Source organism: Bombina bombina, chromosome 4 (assembly GCF_027579735.1).
Source record: "Bombina bombina isolate aBomBom1 chromosome 4, aBomBom1.pri, whole genome shotgun sequence".
Lineage (NCBI taxonomy): Eukaryota > Metazoa > Chordata > Amphibia > Anura > Bombinatoridae > Bombina > Bombina bombina.
Genome location: NC_069502.1, coordinates 1,120,950,609 through 1,120,968,894, shown reverse-complemented (window position 1 = coordinate 1,120,968,894; position 18,286 = coordinate 1,120,950,609).

Below are 18,286 nucleotides of genomic sequence, written 5' to 3'. Positions count from 1 at the left end.
GTACATATATTTTTACTGAGAACACACAGTTCCCATAGACTGCAATGTAAAGGCACTTTTCAGTGCCTTTTTTTTCTAACACCCCACTCCCACCAACTTTAGCCCCAAAATACTGCATATTGCAGTTATTTTATAAAAAAATAAAGATGCTTCTATCTTTATTTTCTAATAAAATACACTGCGCAGTATTTTGGTGACACATTTATCAAATTAACCAGAGATCTGATTATAAGCGCTAAGTAAGAGCTTGCGGTAGCAATAACCAGCCACTTGTAATGGCTGATTAAACAAATTTGTCAGTTTGAGGGCGGGCGATAATTTAGCGCTCAACTTGTAATCCAGCCCTATATATATAAATATATATATATATGCACACACACATACTGTATACTAATATTACTATTTGCCTACCACAAGAGATTTAGGCGCAGTCTCCCTCCAGTATGTATTATTTTAAACCTCATATCTAATCTAATAGGTTAGAAAACTGTCATTTTCCCATTGTCTAAGGTTTTCAAGTAACCTCTAACTCGTTTGAATAAGGAGAATAATGTATTCCATTGAGGGGTGACATGCCACTATAAGTAGTATGGGGTTGAGTAAAGGCTTTTTTATTGGCTAATCACAGGATCATGTCCAAAGCCAGAAAAGGGGCTTGACCCCTTCCCCCCACAGCGGTAATCAAAGCAAATATGCACAGCACCCCTTTCTTTGTGATATATACAAAGTGAATCTTTTGGTTGAGCATCCATTTTCCCCCAAATATTAGCTGACTTCTGCCCTAGATTTTTTTTTTTTTTTTTTGCTTGCAGTGGACAGTGAAAATCCTACACATTCATATCTGTAGCAATGAGATTTAGCTATTTCTCTACATTAACAGGCTACATTTGTCTCTTTGTTAATTTCCTGTAAAATGCGTACACAAATCTAAAAAAAAAAAATCATCCTCAGACATGTTGGTGGAAAATATTACACTAAAAGGAGCAGATTGCCTCCTCTGAAATGAATTGCATTTGGCAGTCAATGCTAGGTTTTCTCCCAATCCTGATATGTGAACACAGCAGAAAGATAGAGATTTTTTTAAAAACATTTTGATCTGTAGCAGAAATTTCTCTACTTCCACTTTTCATGGAAAAACAAAACTAAAACACACAAAAAACTGAGATTTGCCAAACAATTTTTAATTGTGTTTTCATGCATTGCTATTCACTTATCCTCATTATAATGTTTCATTGATCTTAATATCTGTGGCACTGTAACCCAGCCTACCAATAAAGAAAACTGTTCGTATTTTTAGTATGTTCCCAGCAGTACTGTTTTGTTGTTCAAAAAAATTAAAATGGATCTGAAAAGATATTGGGCAGTTGCCAATACAATGAATAGAGAGGTCTGGCCGTGTTCTTTAGAGGGGATTCTATTGTAAGACGTAATAATCACTTTATGGTATTGTGCATAGTAAATTGCAATAGCAACAAAAATTATTTTAACATTGGTATGTCAAGTACAAGCTAATGTATCCAACTGTTCCCAAAAAAATTGTGTGAAAGAGATGGGATTAAGAAATTGCTTAAAGGGATATCCAATGCCTCTGGGTTTTTTTTATGATGCATATGAAAGAGAAGTGTTTCAACATTAAAGAATGAAACCTTGGTAGACTAAAAAATGTTTAAAGGGATAAATAGGTCAAACACGAAATGTGCATGAATGCATTTCAACTTTAAACAGAAACATTTTGCAATATACTGCCATTAGCATAAATACTTCTAGTAACGTTATTCCTATTATTCAGTGGCATACGCGCATATGCTGTGAGGGCGGTGCATCAGTACTTAAGCTCAGAGAACTGGCTGTAGTGTGTATTGTGTCTTAATTAAGATTTAATTAGTGTCATAAAAGCCCTTGCTAACACTCTGAGAAAGTGTAGTGTTTGAAAACTGGTGCATAGGCCCTCACAGCATATGCGAGTATGCCATTGATAAACAGTAATAACTTTTACTAATGGAAGTATACTGCAAAAATCATTTCATTTAAAACTCAAATACATTCTTACACATTTAAATTGTGACCTTTCTATCCCTTTAAACCATTAATTAATTAATTAATTTGGCCTAATCATTTTTTTAGGGTTCTAAGAGGTATAACAATATGATGTTCTATACAGACACTCACAAGATACATATAAAGACAAACATACTTTGTCCAGTATACTACTATTATGTACTATTTTGTTTATTTCAAGAGTGATCATTTCAATTGGTACTCACAAGATAAATATACACAACTGTGTGTGTCTGTTGAGGGCAACAACTCATTATGCACTACTGCTAGGGTAAATGTCACTTCCAGTTTCTAGTATATCCAGTTCCAGAGCACTCATGCTATTCAAATGGCCCCCATGCGGGAAGAATACTTTGCCTGTGGCCCCCCGATACAATGAGCTTGATACCCCTGCTTTAACCCTTTAACGACCAGCTTCGTACCCTGTACGATGCTGGTTGTTATGCCCTTAAGGACCAGCGACGTACCCTGTACATCGCTGCAGTCCTGGGCTTCTCTCTGCCGCAATCTCAATCAAAATTGCGAGATTGTGCTATTTCTGCATGCCCCATGAGTGGGGCACTGCAGAAATAGATTTGCAGAGTTGTCGATGCAGAGAGGGCCACCCTGTGGCCATCTCTGCATTGCACAGAGGTGGTGCCGATCGTTGGTGGGTGGGAGGCTAAGGAGGGAGGTAGGTGGGCGGCCTATCGCTGGAGGGAGGCGGAAGGTGGGCAGGAGTTGCGCGGGACTATTGAGAAAAAAAACCCCATTGAAAGCTGCAGGGAGGGGGAAGGAGGGAGTTGGGAGGGGGAGGGGGGATACTGGTTATATTGGTTAATGATGGGAATAGGAGGTGGGACGTCGATCTGGGAGGGGGAGGGGTAGTGTATTGAGAGGGGGCAGCTACACTACAGAAAAAAATGGCTATTTTTTTATTTTAAATGCCTAATTTGTAGCAAACTGGGTACTGGCAGACAACTGCCAGTACCTAAGAGGGTGGCAATTAGGTAGAGGGGGGAGGGTAAGAGAGCTTTTTTGGGGGGGATCAGGTAGGTTAGGGGGTTAGGGGGGAACCTACACTGTAGCAAATATATTTTTTTTACAATAAGTTAAAACCAAATTCTTTATATTTGACAGTTGTTCACATGTGACAGAACTCAAACATATGTCGGATGTCTAGCTCTACGGTAGGTTAAAATATAAAATAAAAATATACACGTGGACCTATGGTCGATAAGAGGCGATGGTCCTAGAAATTACAATGTATTGTTGTTAGTCGAACCTAATATCTGGATGATAAATGTGTCTTCTCATCAAATGGTTAACAACAAGGATAAAATGAAATGCAGATGATGCAGTGTAAATGGACTTGTGTGTCAAGATATAATAAACTTGTGTGTCAAAGAATAAACTTAAGTGTCAACAAAAGGCAAAGAATAAACTTTTGTGTCAACAAATGGCAAAAAATCTCTTGTGTTTCAAAAAAACAAAAACCAAAAAAAAAAAAAAACTTTGGTGAAAAAGCAGCACTTAAAAACGATTTGCAAAGAACAGTGTGATCACAAAAAATCTTGATTAAGTATAGATTAGTATAATCTGTCTCAATGAACAATAAGCAGTCTTCACAGTTGTGCAAATACAATGTTCAAATAAATGAATTACAATCCATCGTGAAAAAAGAAACTTGCGAGTGAAAAATAAAAATAAAAAAAGGTCCTGAATAAGTGTGAACAATCACACAGCCATAAGTAATGTCAGATTGAGATATAAGTGTGTAGTGGTTTTCTCCCAGTGTTTAGGTGCAATGTGTCTTCTAAGTAGTAACCCAAACGGTCAATTCAGCTTGCTGAAGATATAATTCCTTCCGGTTTGACGAAAACCACTGACTCCACTTAGCGTGCCCATGGGCGTATCCATTTGTGCCTTTCAGCACTAAACAAATGGGGGAGATGGTGGCCACCAGTGGCTTTGGCAATTTTTGGAGTCAGATTTCTTCTTGTGAAAGTGTAACACACTAGGATCTAGATTTGCATATTGTGTTGCACTTTCACAAGCAGAAATCCAACTCTGAAAATTGCAGGATGTAGCTTGCGGCCACCACCTATTTGTTTAGTGGCGAGAGGCACAAAGGCAAATGCCTAGTACTGGTGTGCAAAGACAAGCCTGGTCAAGTCTGACAAAAGTTATGTTAATTCAGCTTAGGAGGATGATACATGTAAAAAGATTGAGCACACTCTAATGATTTCCTATTAGCAATGTATGTATAAGCTACCAATTTTATAAAACTGTTATAGTCAAATCACCTTGCAGTCTTAAAGGATGTTAAACACTAAGGGGCCGATTTATTAAGGGCCAAATGGCCCTGAATGCCAATGTTTCCATGTGAGCCTTTAGGCTCACCGGAAACAGGAGTTAAGAAGCAGTGGGCTTAAGACTGCTTGTGCAATGTTAAATGCAGACAGCGTATGCTGTCTGCATTCAGCGATGTCGGGCGGACATGATCTGCTACAGTGGATCATGTCCGTCTGACTGTTAATAAATAAGCCCCTAGGGCTAGATTATAAGGGGAGAGGTATTTATTGTTTTCACTATAGTGAAAACTATACTAGGATTTCATTTTTGCTCTCATGGGATTGCGCTCATATAGTTGAAAGTAAACAGTTTTTTCCCCCAGCGGTAAACAAAATTGCACTTCATGCTCAAATTCGAAAATCATGATTGCGTTTTTGCATTCCCCCATAGAAGTCAATGGAGAAAAAAAGTTGAGAAAAAACCCACTCTCTCGCGCAAACACCATGACATATTCTCATTAGTGCAAACCAGACATGAAAATATGAATATTTCATATTCCAATGTTCTTTACAGAACAGAATATATATATATATATATATATATATATATATATATATATATATAGATATAGATATATACAGATATATATAGGCATATCTATTAAGACATTCATAGAACATATTCTGCTATGTGCACAACATTGGAATGTTAAATATGCATAGTAAATACATAGTTAAAACCTTTATTAAATATGAATATTGCATACATATTATTTTACATGTAAGGGTAAAAGGCTTCAATGCACTTATGTATATATGTCTATATGTGTGACTGTGTACATATATATTAATGTTTTTATATGTGTATATATGTCCGTAAATAATATACAAGGTGGCCCTCGGTTTACGCCGGTTCAATTTGCGCCGTTTCAGAATAAAAACCTTTTTTTTCAGTCATGTGCACTAATTAAAATAGCCAGTAGATGGAGATGTCCGCTTGTTTTGCAGCAAAGTTATGCAACTTAACAGCCTTAAATGGATCTGTGTACACAGAACAGATATTAGCTATCGAGCAGCCACTTCCCTATTATCTTCCTGTCCAACAGTTTGAGGTGAGGGTGCCTAACTGCCTATTAATCACTGCAGATTGAAATGCATAGAATTAGGTGTAGACCCAATATTATCTAACATGCTAACAATGCAGAGAACTCATTGCAGAAAAATGCAAGTAAAAAACGTTTTTGTTCATTAAACTTAGTTTGATGATGATGCAGTCTGTTGTGTAATTATTTTATTAGGTGATGTTTAGCAAATGTTTTTGTTCATTAAACTCAGTTTGATGATGATACAATCTATATTATTAGGTTTATAATGTGGTTTAGCATTTAAAGTCTTCATTTCAAAGCTTTAAAAATAATGTATTAGGTGTTACTTATGACAATTTTGAGAGGGGCCTGGAACCTAACTCCCTTAATTCCCATTGACTTACATTATAAACTGGGTTTCAATTTACAATGGTTTCAATTTACAACCATTCCTTCTGGAACCTAACCCCGGCGTAAACTGAGGGCTACCTGTATACACATATAAATACATTAATACATATTTACACATATATAGACACATATATACTGTGTATATATATATATATATATATATATATATATATATATATATATATATATATATATATACATAAATAAACATCATTAGATATGCATATGTATGTATTAAATGTTAAAGTCCTTTGCCTGCTGAGATCTCATATGTTTGAGCCCTTTTAACTTTTGCATGCAATATTTTTTTTAAATAATTTTTATTAGACAGTTTCATTATGAGTATAAGTGTACTTTGTATTTTTGATGTGTTTGTTCAACTTTTTATTTTTTGGAAAACAGTTAACAACAGCTCTGAGATGGCAGTAAGAATTCCAGCGTAAATCACGATTTTGTTTTGGTAGATTGCAAAAGTGCATAGGGATTTTCTGCTGGAGCATGCCTAGAAGCTGTTGAAATACAATGCCTGTGTCTAAATGCTGATTATGGGGTGGAGTTGGCTGCTCCAGGCAGCTTAGCTATGTTATTCATTTGCTTATTTTTGAAAATGATTTTAAAATACTTGCAAGCAATGTTTAACATTTTTTTTACGTAAGCTATTTTTAATTAATTAGCCCTTTTAGGATATGCACACATTTCAACCTGTTCTATGTCCCTTTAAGTTGTGTAAGTGACCCCCATTACAATCAAACAGAATTCCTATGTGTATACACTGCATGGCAATTTGGGGGGGGGGAATTCTTCTTTTCAAATTGATTGAATAAAAAAAAAAACCAAGAAGTAAACAATATTACCAGAAATTATACAATTAGAATTTTTCAAGGATTATCTTCATAGAAAATTAAGCTACATAGACGCAATGCAAAAGTAAACCATAATAAGAACAAAACAAATTACATAATATAAATAAATTGGAAAGTTATTTAAAATTGTATGCTCTATCTGAATCACAAAAGTACAAATTTGGCTTTAATGTCCCTTTAATTATCTAGGATGACCGCATTGTCATGATACTAAGAAACTTAAGCATGTCTGGAGATTGGTGTCTCTTGGGAAGATGAGCTTGGTGGCTGCCAGATATCTAGTATCATCTGAAATATTTCTAAATGATCAGTTCAAGTGTGATTGTAATATAAAATGTAGAATTATGCTTTGAAATACAACTTTGCAATGTACTTTAATTATTAATTTTGCTCCCTTTTCCTGTAGAAACTAAATAACCCAATATACTAAAAAATCCATATTTAAAAAAAAACGGCCTCTTCTTATGTGGTTCCTAAATACTTCTAGAGGTGTACATATATGAATATGTATGTATATATATATATATATATATATATATATATATCTGTCTTTATGTGTTTTACTGCATATTTACTGTACATATTTCACATATAGCGCTGCGGAATCTGTTGGCGCTCTACAAATCCGATAATAATAATAATAATAATTCCAATCTCCTTCACTTACAGGCTAATTTCTTCTTTATTGTAAATGCACACACACATATATATATATATATATATATATATATACAGTGTACATATATATATATATATATATATATATATATATATATATATATAGCAATACCACAATGGCGAAAAATAAGCAATCATAGACCGAGCTGAATCATCACTGTATATTTATTGTCACATCAAGGAAAACAAAAGGTTCCACCACTCCACACACATCAGCTACATCTAACGCGTTTCCTGCCGCTAAAAAGCACTTCGTCAGGGATACTCACAGCTGTCTGATTACACCTTTTATTTGGCTCACCACTCTTTCCCAAAATTTAAAGGTATACTACCGCTTATAAATTTAGCGGCATATTACTAACCTATAAGCCATTCAAACAGGTGCATCAATATCACATTCCAATATATAAAAAAAATATCAAGCATAAATTTATATGTTACGAATACATTGTATCTAAAAATATAGATAGACAATTAACACATTGTAGTGGGAAATCCAGCTAGTACTATACGAATAAAATAATTTTGCTGCATTAACATTTTGTATAATACTAAGATAATTCAGCGGTCACAATACAAGGGCATATTTCCAATATAGATATAAATATGTACTTAATACTCAGCCAAAAAATAATTTATTAAGACACAGTGAATAACCTCTAGTTGTAGTTGCACTTAAAATAACCTACCACTTTTATTTTCAGATGGTTATATTTATATATCATATCAATTTCGTTTTCTATGATAGTAATATCATCCTCCTAGGGAAAAACTAGAACACTACTACCTACTGATTACATCTCAGTTACCTATGTATAATTTTACATCTGAATTTTCATTTATGCCCAAAGGACTCCCTGTTTTTAAGGTATAGATCCAGTACACTTCTCTCCTATTCAGCGTCTGAGATCTATTGCCACCTGTATTTAGTTTGGGCACATGATCAATACCTTGAAATGAAAATAAAGTATTGATATATTTTAATTCACTTTTATCAAAATTATCATTTCTCCTGTGTTGAGCAAAGTGTTTCGCCACTGGTGTCTTCGGCACTTCACTCTCAAGAGACAACAAATGCTCTCTCACTCTATCCTTGAGCATACGTGTCGTTCTACCAGTGTACTGAAAAAAACAAAGTTTACAAGTGATAAGATATACTATGTATCTGGAATTACAGTTAAGGTGATGGTTTACCATGTATACATTACCTGTTACTGTGGAGTTAAAAGTATCACTCCTAATAAGGTATTTACATGATTTACATGGTGTGCCACCACATCTATAATTCCCATTTTAATTTTTTAACCATATCCTATCATCCTTTTTCTCTTTGATGGAAAAATTTCGTTTAAGACTATTCTCTATAGTTTCTGCTTTCCTTGATACACATCTAATCCCTTTATCTATGACTGTCTTTAGTTTAGGATCATTTTTTAATAGTGGGCTAAATTTCTGAATAATTTTACAAATTTCTGAATATTGCCTACTATATTTGGTAGAAAAAGTTAATCTATCCATATTTCCTGAAATTTTGTCGTGTTTATTTTTATCTTGCAATAAAGATTTCCTATCCATAGCCTTAACTTCTTCCATAGTTATTTCTAGATCTCTTTTCTTATAACCCCTATCCATCAGTCTATTCATTAAGTTGTTTGCTTGGACAGAATAGTTTTCTTCACTACTACAATTACGTTTTAAACGCATAAACTGGCCTTTTGGAATTCCCTTTTTCACACTATAGGGATGGCCAGAATCTGCTCTAAGTATGGTATTGCCTGATGTTTTCTTTCTGAATATTTCTGTTGTAATACATCCTTTACTTATGTCTCCTTTTATTGTCAAGTCTAGATAGTCAACACTGCTCTCTGAACAAAAAAATGTAAACCTCAAATTGTTATTGTATAGTTGAATCACCACTTTTCCAAACTATTAGCAAATCATCTATAAATCTAGTATAGAATAGAATACTTTTTTGAAAAGGATTACTAGTAGAAAATATTTTCTTCAGTTCAAAATATCCAAGATATAAGTTAGCGTACGACTTAGATATAGTTTATAGTTTATAGTTGGAATACCAGTACTCAGCAAAATAAAAGAAGAAGTCATCAGAATAAAAAGAGTAAAGCAAAAAAGGCTGAAATAGATATGTCTAATAAAAAGGAAGTACAAAGAAAAGTTACTTTCTCGAGTGCAGAGGGCAGTTCATATGCATACAGTCCAAGATCATCTACACCTATGAGTGAGGAAAATAATGAAAGAGATAATACTCTAGGAGCAAGACCTAAAGAAAAGGTGGAACATAGATCACTGGTGGATTTGGGAATTACCTCTAATATGTCCGGTCAAGAACATAAAGTAAAAGATTGAGATCCAAAAAGAATAAAAAAGAAAAAGGAAGAAGATCAGAAGGCAAAATATCCCAGCAGGCTGACCAGAGCAACGAAAGAAAAGAAGGATCAGAACTAGAGAGTATAATAAACTTGTCATCTGTCCCATTAACCAATACACAGAAGATTGCACTTTCGAAAGGAATGGGTTTCTCTCCAACAAGAAATATGGACTTATTTGATACCATTGTTGACCTCAATAAGTTTGTGCGAAAGGTCACGCTAAAAAGACATTTTTTTAATGAGGATCCATCTTCCATTTATGATAGTGAGATAGTGGATACGGGTACTGTTGTGAGTAATATAATAAGCACAGATATAGATTCACTTACATTTAATGAGTTGTGTGATACCAATAGTTTGAGGATCTTAAGTAGTGAAAGCTTGAGATATGATCCTAATAATTTATGCATTCCAAGCTCTACACAAAAGATAGGACACACAAGTAGTTTCTATCCTATACATGCCAGAGGGGATTTAATTGAGGTATTTCACGCAGTGGTGGAAGAAGAATTGACACAACTTTATAACACAAAAGTAAAAGAGATACACACGAAAAAGAATAAAAGGGATAATTTGTCTCACCGGGAAAGAAAAGCACTAAAAGAAATTAGGGACAATACTAATATAGTAGTTTCTAAATCTGACAAGGGTGGCACTATTGTGGTGCAAGATAGGGAAGCATATGTATTGGAAGCTGAAAGGCAACTATCAGATGTAAATACATATCATAAATTGACATATAACCCTACAGAGCGTTTTAATAATGAGTTAAAAATGTTGTTAGATGAAGGTGTTCACCATGGATATTTGACACAAGCACAGGCAGAATGTTTAATAAATGAGAGTCCTACAGTAACTGTATTTAAACATCTCCCTAAAGTTCATAAATGTGCATCAAGACCGCCAGGGAGGCCTATAATCTCCACTATAGGAACCATAGGAGAAAATCTAGGGAGATGGATTGATGAATTTCTACAGCCCATAGTAAAAAGTTTACCAGGTTACCTAAGGGATACGAAACATCTACTACGTAAGGTGGAAGATCTAGGATGGGATAGTGAATCTATGTTCTTGACTATAGATGTAGAATCGTTATATTCTTGTATACCGCATAGAGAGGGACTTAATTCACTTGTTACATATGTATACTAGCTTTGAGACTTGCTTCATTGATTATATTGTAGACATTGTACAATTTCTTCTAACCCACAACTATTTTCTATTTGAGGGCTGCTTTTATGTACAATGTCAGGGTACGGCGATGGGGCGAAATTCGCCCCCTCGTACGCTAACTTATATCTTGGATATTTTGAACTGAAGAAAATATTTTCTACTAGTAATCCTTTTCAAAAAAGTATTCTATTCTATACTAGATTTATAGATGATTTGCTAATAGTTTGGAAAAGTGGTGATTCAACTATAGAACAGTTTATGGGATATTTAAATGACAACAATAACAATTTGAGGTTTACATTTTTTTGTTCAGAGAGCAGTGTTGACTATCTAGACTTGACAATAAAAGGAGACATAAGTAAAGGATGTATTACAACAGAAATATTCAGAAAGAAAACATCAGGCAATACCATACTTAGAGCAGATTCTGGCCATCCCTATAGTGTGAAAAAGGGAATTCCAAAAGGCCAGTTTATGCGTTTAAAACGTAATTGTAGTAGTGAAGAAAACTATTCTGTCCAAGCAAACAACTTAATGAATAGACTGATGGATAGGGGTTATAAGAAAAGAGATCTAGAAATAACTATGGAAGAAGTTAAGGCTATGGATAGGAAATCTTTATTGCAAGATAAAAGTAAACACAACAACAGTTCAGGAAATATGGATAGATTAACTTTTTCTACCAAATATAGTAGGCAATATTCAGAAATTTGTAAAATTATTCAGAAATTTAGCCCACTATTAAAAAATGATCCTAAACTAAAGACAGTCATAGATAAAGGGATTAGATGTGTATCAAGGAAAGCAGAAACTATAGAGAATAGTCTTAAATGAAATTTTTCCATCAAAGAGAAAAAGGATGATAGGATATGGTTAAAAAAGAAAAATGGAAATTATAGATGTGGTGGCACACCATGTAAATCATGTAAATACCTTATTAGGAGTGATACTTTTAACTCCACAGTAACAGGTAATGTATACATGGTAAACCATCACCTTAACTGTAATTCCAGATACATAGTGTATCTTATCACTTGTAAACTTTGTTTTTTTCAGTACACTGGTAGAACGACACGTATGCTCAAGGATAGAGTGAGAGAGCATTTGTTGTCTCTTGAGAGTGAAGTGCCGAAGACACCAGTGGCGAAACACTTTGCTCAACACAGGAGAAATTATAATTTTGATAAAAGTGAATTAAAATATATCAATACTTTATTTTCATTTCAAGGTATTGATCATGTGCCCAAACTAAATACAGGTGGCAATAGATCTCAGACGCTGAATAGGAGAGAAGTGTACTGGATCTATACCTTAAAAACAGGGAGTCCTTTGGGCATAAATGAAAATTCAGATGTAAAAGTATACATAGGTAACTGAGATGTAATCAGTAGGTAGTAGCGTTCTAGTTTTTCCCTAGGAGGATGATATTACTATCATAGAAAACGAAATTGATATGATATATAAATATAACCATCTGAAAATAAAAGTGGTAGGTTATTTTAAGTGCAACTACAACTAGAGGTTATTCACTGTGTCTTAATAAATTATTTTTTGGCTGAGTATTAAGTACATATTTATATCTATATTGGAAATATGCCCTTGTATTGTGACCGCTGAATTATCTTAGTATTATACAAAATGTTAATGCAGCAAAATTATTTTATTCGTATAGTACTAGCTGGATTTCCCACTACAATGTGTTAATTGTCTATCTATATTTTTAGATACAATGTACTCGTAACATATAAATTTATGCTTGATATTTTTTTTTATATATTGGAATGTGATATTGATGCACCTGTTTGAATGGCTTATAGGTTAGTAATATGCCGCTAAATTTATAAGCGGTAGTATACCTTTAAATTTTGGGAAAGAGTGGTGAGCCAAATAAAAGGTGTAATCAGACAGCTGTGAGTATCCCTGACGAAGTGCTGTTTAGCAGCAGGAAACGCGTTGGATGTAGCTGATGTGTGTGGAGTGGTGGAACCTTTTGTTTTCCTTGATGTGACAATAAATATACAGTGATGATTCAGCTCGGTCTATGATTGCTTATTTTTCGCCATTGTGGTATTGCTGGATTCCTTTTGGTGTGTGAGATACACCGCGGAGATTTCTAAGCTACAGGTTCTGTACTGGATAACGGCTATCTGGTGAGGAGGAGGAGTGCCTGAATACTTTCCAACATCCCGCATAGTGGGGCCGGATAACCGTGAGTAACCTGGGTTGATGTTTTTACAAACACACAAAGTTAGTTCGATACCACCAATATATCTTCATGCTATCTACTTGTGATACAATATACTATACTGGAATACTGGAGAATTTGGAGGTTATCTGAACATTTATATACCTACAAAGGAGAAACATAATACTTTATAGTGCATATGTAAAACTCACCCAACTGAATATATATACAGTTAACACTCTATGTGTACCTGGAAACAAGAGTGTCATAAGTAAGAACTTTGTAACAATTTAATTCCTGCAAATAACCAGGTTGTGGCAACAATACATGTGAGATTATAAACCCATTTGTAAAACAACAGACTGTTTGAGTTGCACACAGCTAAAAGGTTAAGTGATTACATTCCTTATGGCTTATATACACAGTTTTGCAACAGTGTGTCTTTGTATATATATATATGCATATCAATTCCTATAGAAATATAGATATGTATTTTACATGAACAGTATCAGATATATAAATTTAATAATAAAAAGTACATTTTCTATGTGAAGTGAAGTGCATAGGAATGTCAAATATGCGTAATGCACATCAGGGTTCATAACTTAGAACTAACCCGGTCGGGTTAGCACTAGTGATGTCGCGAACCGCCATTGAATTCAATAGGCAGGCAAACTTTAAAACCTACAAGGACTCTTTCTGGCCACAATAGTGATGGAAAAGTTGTTTCAAGGGTACTAACACCTGGACTGTTGCATGCTGGAGGGGGATCCCTGGCAAAACTCCCATGGAAAATTACATAGTTGATGCAGAGTCTGCTTTTAAGCCATAATGGGTCTAAATCAACTAACATTCCCAAAGTGGCTGTCTCAAAACATCCCGGACAGAAGATAGATTGATAATGATAGATAGGATAGATAGATATACATAGATTGATAGTTAGATAGAATCGATAGAAGAGAAATAGATAGATTTGTTAGATATATAATTACCCTAATAAATTCTAATAATCAAACATGCGTTCTTGGACCCAACTAGCTTGTGTCAATTAGTACTTTTCTTAGCACTTTAATCCCTGTTCCCCACCCCCCCCCCTATCGGGAGAGTTCTATATGGCCTGCCAGATTACCCTGAAAAATTATAATAATAAGACATGTGGTCTGCTACCTATTTTAACGAGGTTGTGTTTTAAGTACTACCATTCTTAGCACTTTAATCTCTGTAACTCCCCCTATTTGCTGAGGTCTATACGGCCTGGATGATTACCCATACAAAATATAATAATAAGACATCTGCTCTTGGTCTGCGACCCATGGTAACTATGTTGTGTTAATTAGTAATGTCCTTCGCATTTTAATAGCTGTTACTCATACTCACCCTATCGGTGGAGGTCTATATGGCCTGCATGATTACCCTTACAAAATATAACAACCAAACATATGCTCTGGGACCCATGGTAAGTAGGTTGTGTTAAGTAGTACTGTTCTTTGCATTTTCATACCTGTTACAACACCAAATGGTGGCAGGTCTATCTGGCCTTCATGATTAGCTGCACCCAAACCCAAAAAAAAGCTGAGTGGTCTTAGACTAACACCCATGGCTAACTCTGTTGTTTCAATTAGTACTATTCTTAGCACTTTCATCCCTGTTACGGGTGGTCTACATGGCCATCATGATTAGCCGAACAAAATACTACAATCCAACCTTTGCTCAGTCTTCATAGGCCCTTCATTGTCTGTATTTTGATAGTACAGTTCTTATTATTTTTATAGCTGATACAACACCGAATGTTGTCAGCTCTATATGGCCTGCATGATTAGCTGCACCCAATACAAAAATAAATCCAAGCGGTCTTGGATTACCACCCATGGCTAACTCTGTTGTTTCAAGTAGTACTATTTTTAGCACTTTCATCTCATCATCCCTGTTACTTCCAGGACTCTCGTGGTGGTGGTCTACATGGCCATCATGATTAGCCTAACCAAATACTACAATCCAACCTTGGCTCAGTCTTCCTAAGGCCCTTCATTGGCTGTATTTTGGTAGTACTGTTCTTATTACTACATGGAGTCCAAAAAATTATGTTTTTTTTTTTTTTCAATTACTGTTACAAGAATTGTGATTGGTGCCACTAATTGGCTACTTGGGCCTGGCAGACAGGCTGGCAGATATGAGTCGTGGATGGTAGGTAGGGCAGCAATTTAACACAGTATGCTGTGTAAGTGACAAAAACACAGGACTGATAGAAAATTAAGTTACATTACACTAGCAAAATATTTTAAAATTTTAGATTTTAATATTAAAATTATGTTAAGAAGTGCAATGCACATATGACTCTATGAGTGGTCGCACTGGCTGGCTGCTACGTAGGGCAGCAATTATAACAACAGTATGCTGTGTAAGTCAGATAGACAGTTAGACACAGGCCTGATAGAAAATACAATTAGATTACACTAGCATAATGATTTAAAGACTTTTTTTTGGAAATTTTAAGAAAAAGGTTAAGCACATACATATGAGTCGTGGCTGATAGCCTTGGAAGGGCAGCTATTAAAAACAGTAGGCTCTGTATGTTGGATACACACACGCCTGATAGAAAATACTATTAGATTACACTAGAAAAATGATTGAAATTATTTTTTTGGGGGGGGAATTAAAAAAAGGTTAAACACATATGAGTCGTGGCTCATAGACTAGGGAGGGCAGCAAGTAAACACAGTAGGCTCTCTATGTCAGCAAAACACACAGGCCGGATAGAAAATTATATTAGATTACACTAGCAAACAAATTTAAACTTTTTTTTTTTTTATATTAAAATTAAGGTGAAAGAAAAATAGATATGAGTGCTGGGTGACTGCCTGGCACAGACCAATTAACCAAAAGACTGAAAAAAAAGAGGTATATTAATGCTGAGTGAGCCTGACAGACACAGGCATGATAGTAAATGTAATTAGATTACACTAGAAAAATATTTTTTCGTGTTTTTTTTTTAAATTAAAAATAATGTTATAAACGGATATTAACACTGCTGGCTGCTGGCTGGCACAGAGCAATGAACCAGAGTATATGCTGTGTGACACTGGCCTGATAGAAAATGAAAAAAAATTACACTAGAAAAATAATTATATTTTTGGGTTAGTTAAATTTAAACTAATGTTGTTAGGGAGATATCAGTGGTGGCAGTAGTCACAGCATATGCTGTGAGCCTTAAACACACAGCTGAAAGCCAGGCAAATGCTAATAAAAAAAAAAAAGAAAAAAAAAAAAAACGGCACGAAATATAGCCCTAAAAAGGGCTTTTTGGGGTGCTGTGCTTGCAGCAGAGATGAGTGGAGTCCTTCTGGACTGTAAATACACTAGCCTAGCTATGTTTTTCCTATTAATGTCAGGAGCAAAAACACAACACGTCCTCTCATTAAAAAAGCAAGGTCGTTATGAGTCTAAAATGGCGGATTCTGAGTAGCTGGGAGTGTCTGTGAGGGAGTGTCTGATGTTGATTGGCTCTAATGTGTCAGGCGGCTGTGACATAAAGGGTCAAAGTTTCCACAATGATGACACATAGGGGCGGATCGAACATCGCCATGTGTTCGCCCACAAACGCGAGAGAGAGACAGAGAGAGAGAGAATAACTCATTGTGTAAACCATTTACAAATCTAAACAAGTCAGAAGACTTGATTTAACCCCAGAAACTCTCTGACTACACTGCTTCCAATGCAGCAAAGGAATCTGGGTAAGATATGCAAATGAGGTTCACAATGACTCACGTTTATACTTTTAGCCTGCTTTTTAAGACAGACTTCCCTTTATGCCATAGCACTGCTGCATTACACAGCTTTAATGCTTAGCTAGGGTTAGTTATTTTCTCTATATTTTGTATTTAGTGGAGGATTTTAAACTCACTTTTCGCCTCCCCATAATTTTAATTGTTGTTGAATTTCCCCCAGAAATGAACTTTACCAAGCAGTGATTTAACCTACTCCCAGCTGATGAGTGGCAATAACCACGAAACAGCTGTCTTGGGATTGGTCTAAATCACTGTACTAACCCTAGCTAAGCATTAAAGCTGTGTAATGCAGCAGTGCTATGGCATAAAGGGAAGTCTGTCTTATAAAGCAGCAGCCGAGGCTGAGTGTTGAATCTGGCTGCTCATCCCTAGTATCACCGATACAGTGGCTGTGTGGGATTCGGGTCAATCCACAACCACTACAAGTTTTTACACGCTCATACTTTTTTCTTCTATACATGACTGTTAGAAGATAATTTTACAAACATCATATACTACCCAAGTGGAAACTTTTATCACAGTGTGGGACTACGGTCCTTTTAATTGAGATGCTATATTGATACCTCATACAAACTGAGGTCTCGCTTGTGAGTATCATTCTCTTGCTGTAAATAAATTTGTGTTACCTTTTTAAACAGTATTATGCTATGTGCCGTGTCTGTTTCCTTTATATAACACGTTGGAGTTATTAAAGAGGCAAAGAACCGTTGCCGACACCAGCATTGGAGATCCCGGGGAGTGGAGAGAATCGAAAGAGACTTCACGTTTTGGCTCTAACTGACAAACCGAAAATCTATCTGGGACAACGCACAGGATCACAAGCTTGCTACCGGAGGATGAGTGCAGGGGCCTAGTACGTCCAGAACGCCAGTTCCTTACCTCATACGATTGAGGTCACCTAATGTGAGTAGCCTGTGAGGCCTTTTGGGATTGTTGTCATTCTATGTCTGCATTACTGAACGTTCAAATTGGAAGATAGAACACCCTTGCTTTTTTAAGACTTTACCAGCATATTGTGGAACTTTATATTCTCTATATATTATTAACTGCAATATTGAAACACCAGCTGATAAATCATATGTGTTCATTTACTTCTTATTCATTATATGGAAACATTGTAGCAACGCGCTCTCTGTAGGAATCACTACTTGAAACATTTATGCCACAATTCTGTCACACTAGGTGTATTGAAACAGTACACTATATATTGTGAGATTAGCGCTGTGTAGTGAACTCAACTTTGTTTTTCTTTATATATATATATATGTATATATATATATATATATATATATAGTTTACAGATAGAATAAGCACTCACTGGACTTCAGCCGTCTGTGTTATAAACAATTTTATAACAAAATTGTTTATAACAAAATTGTTTACAA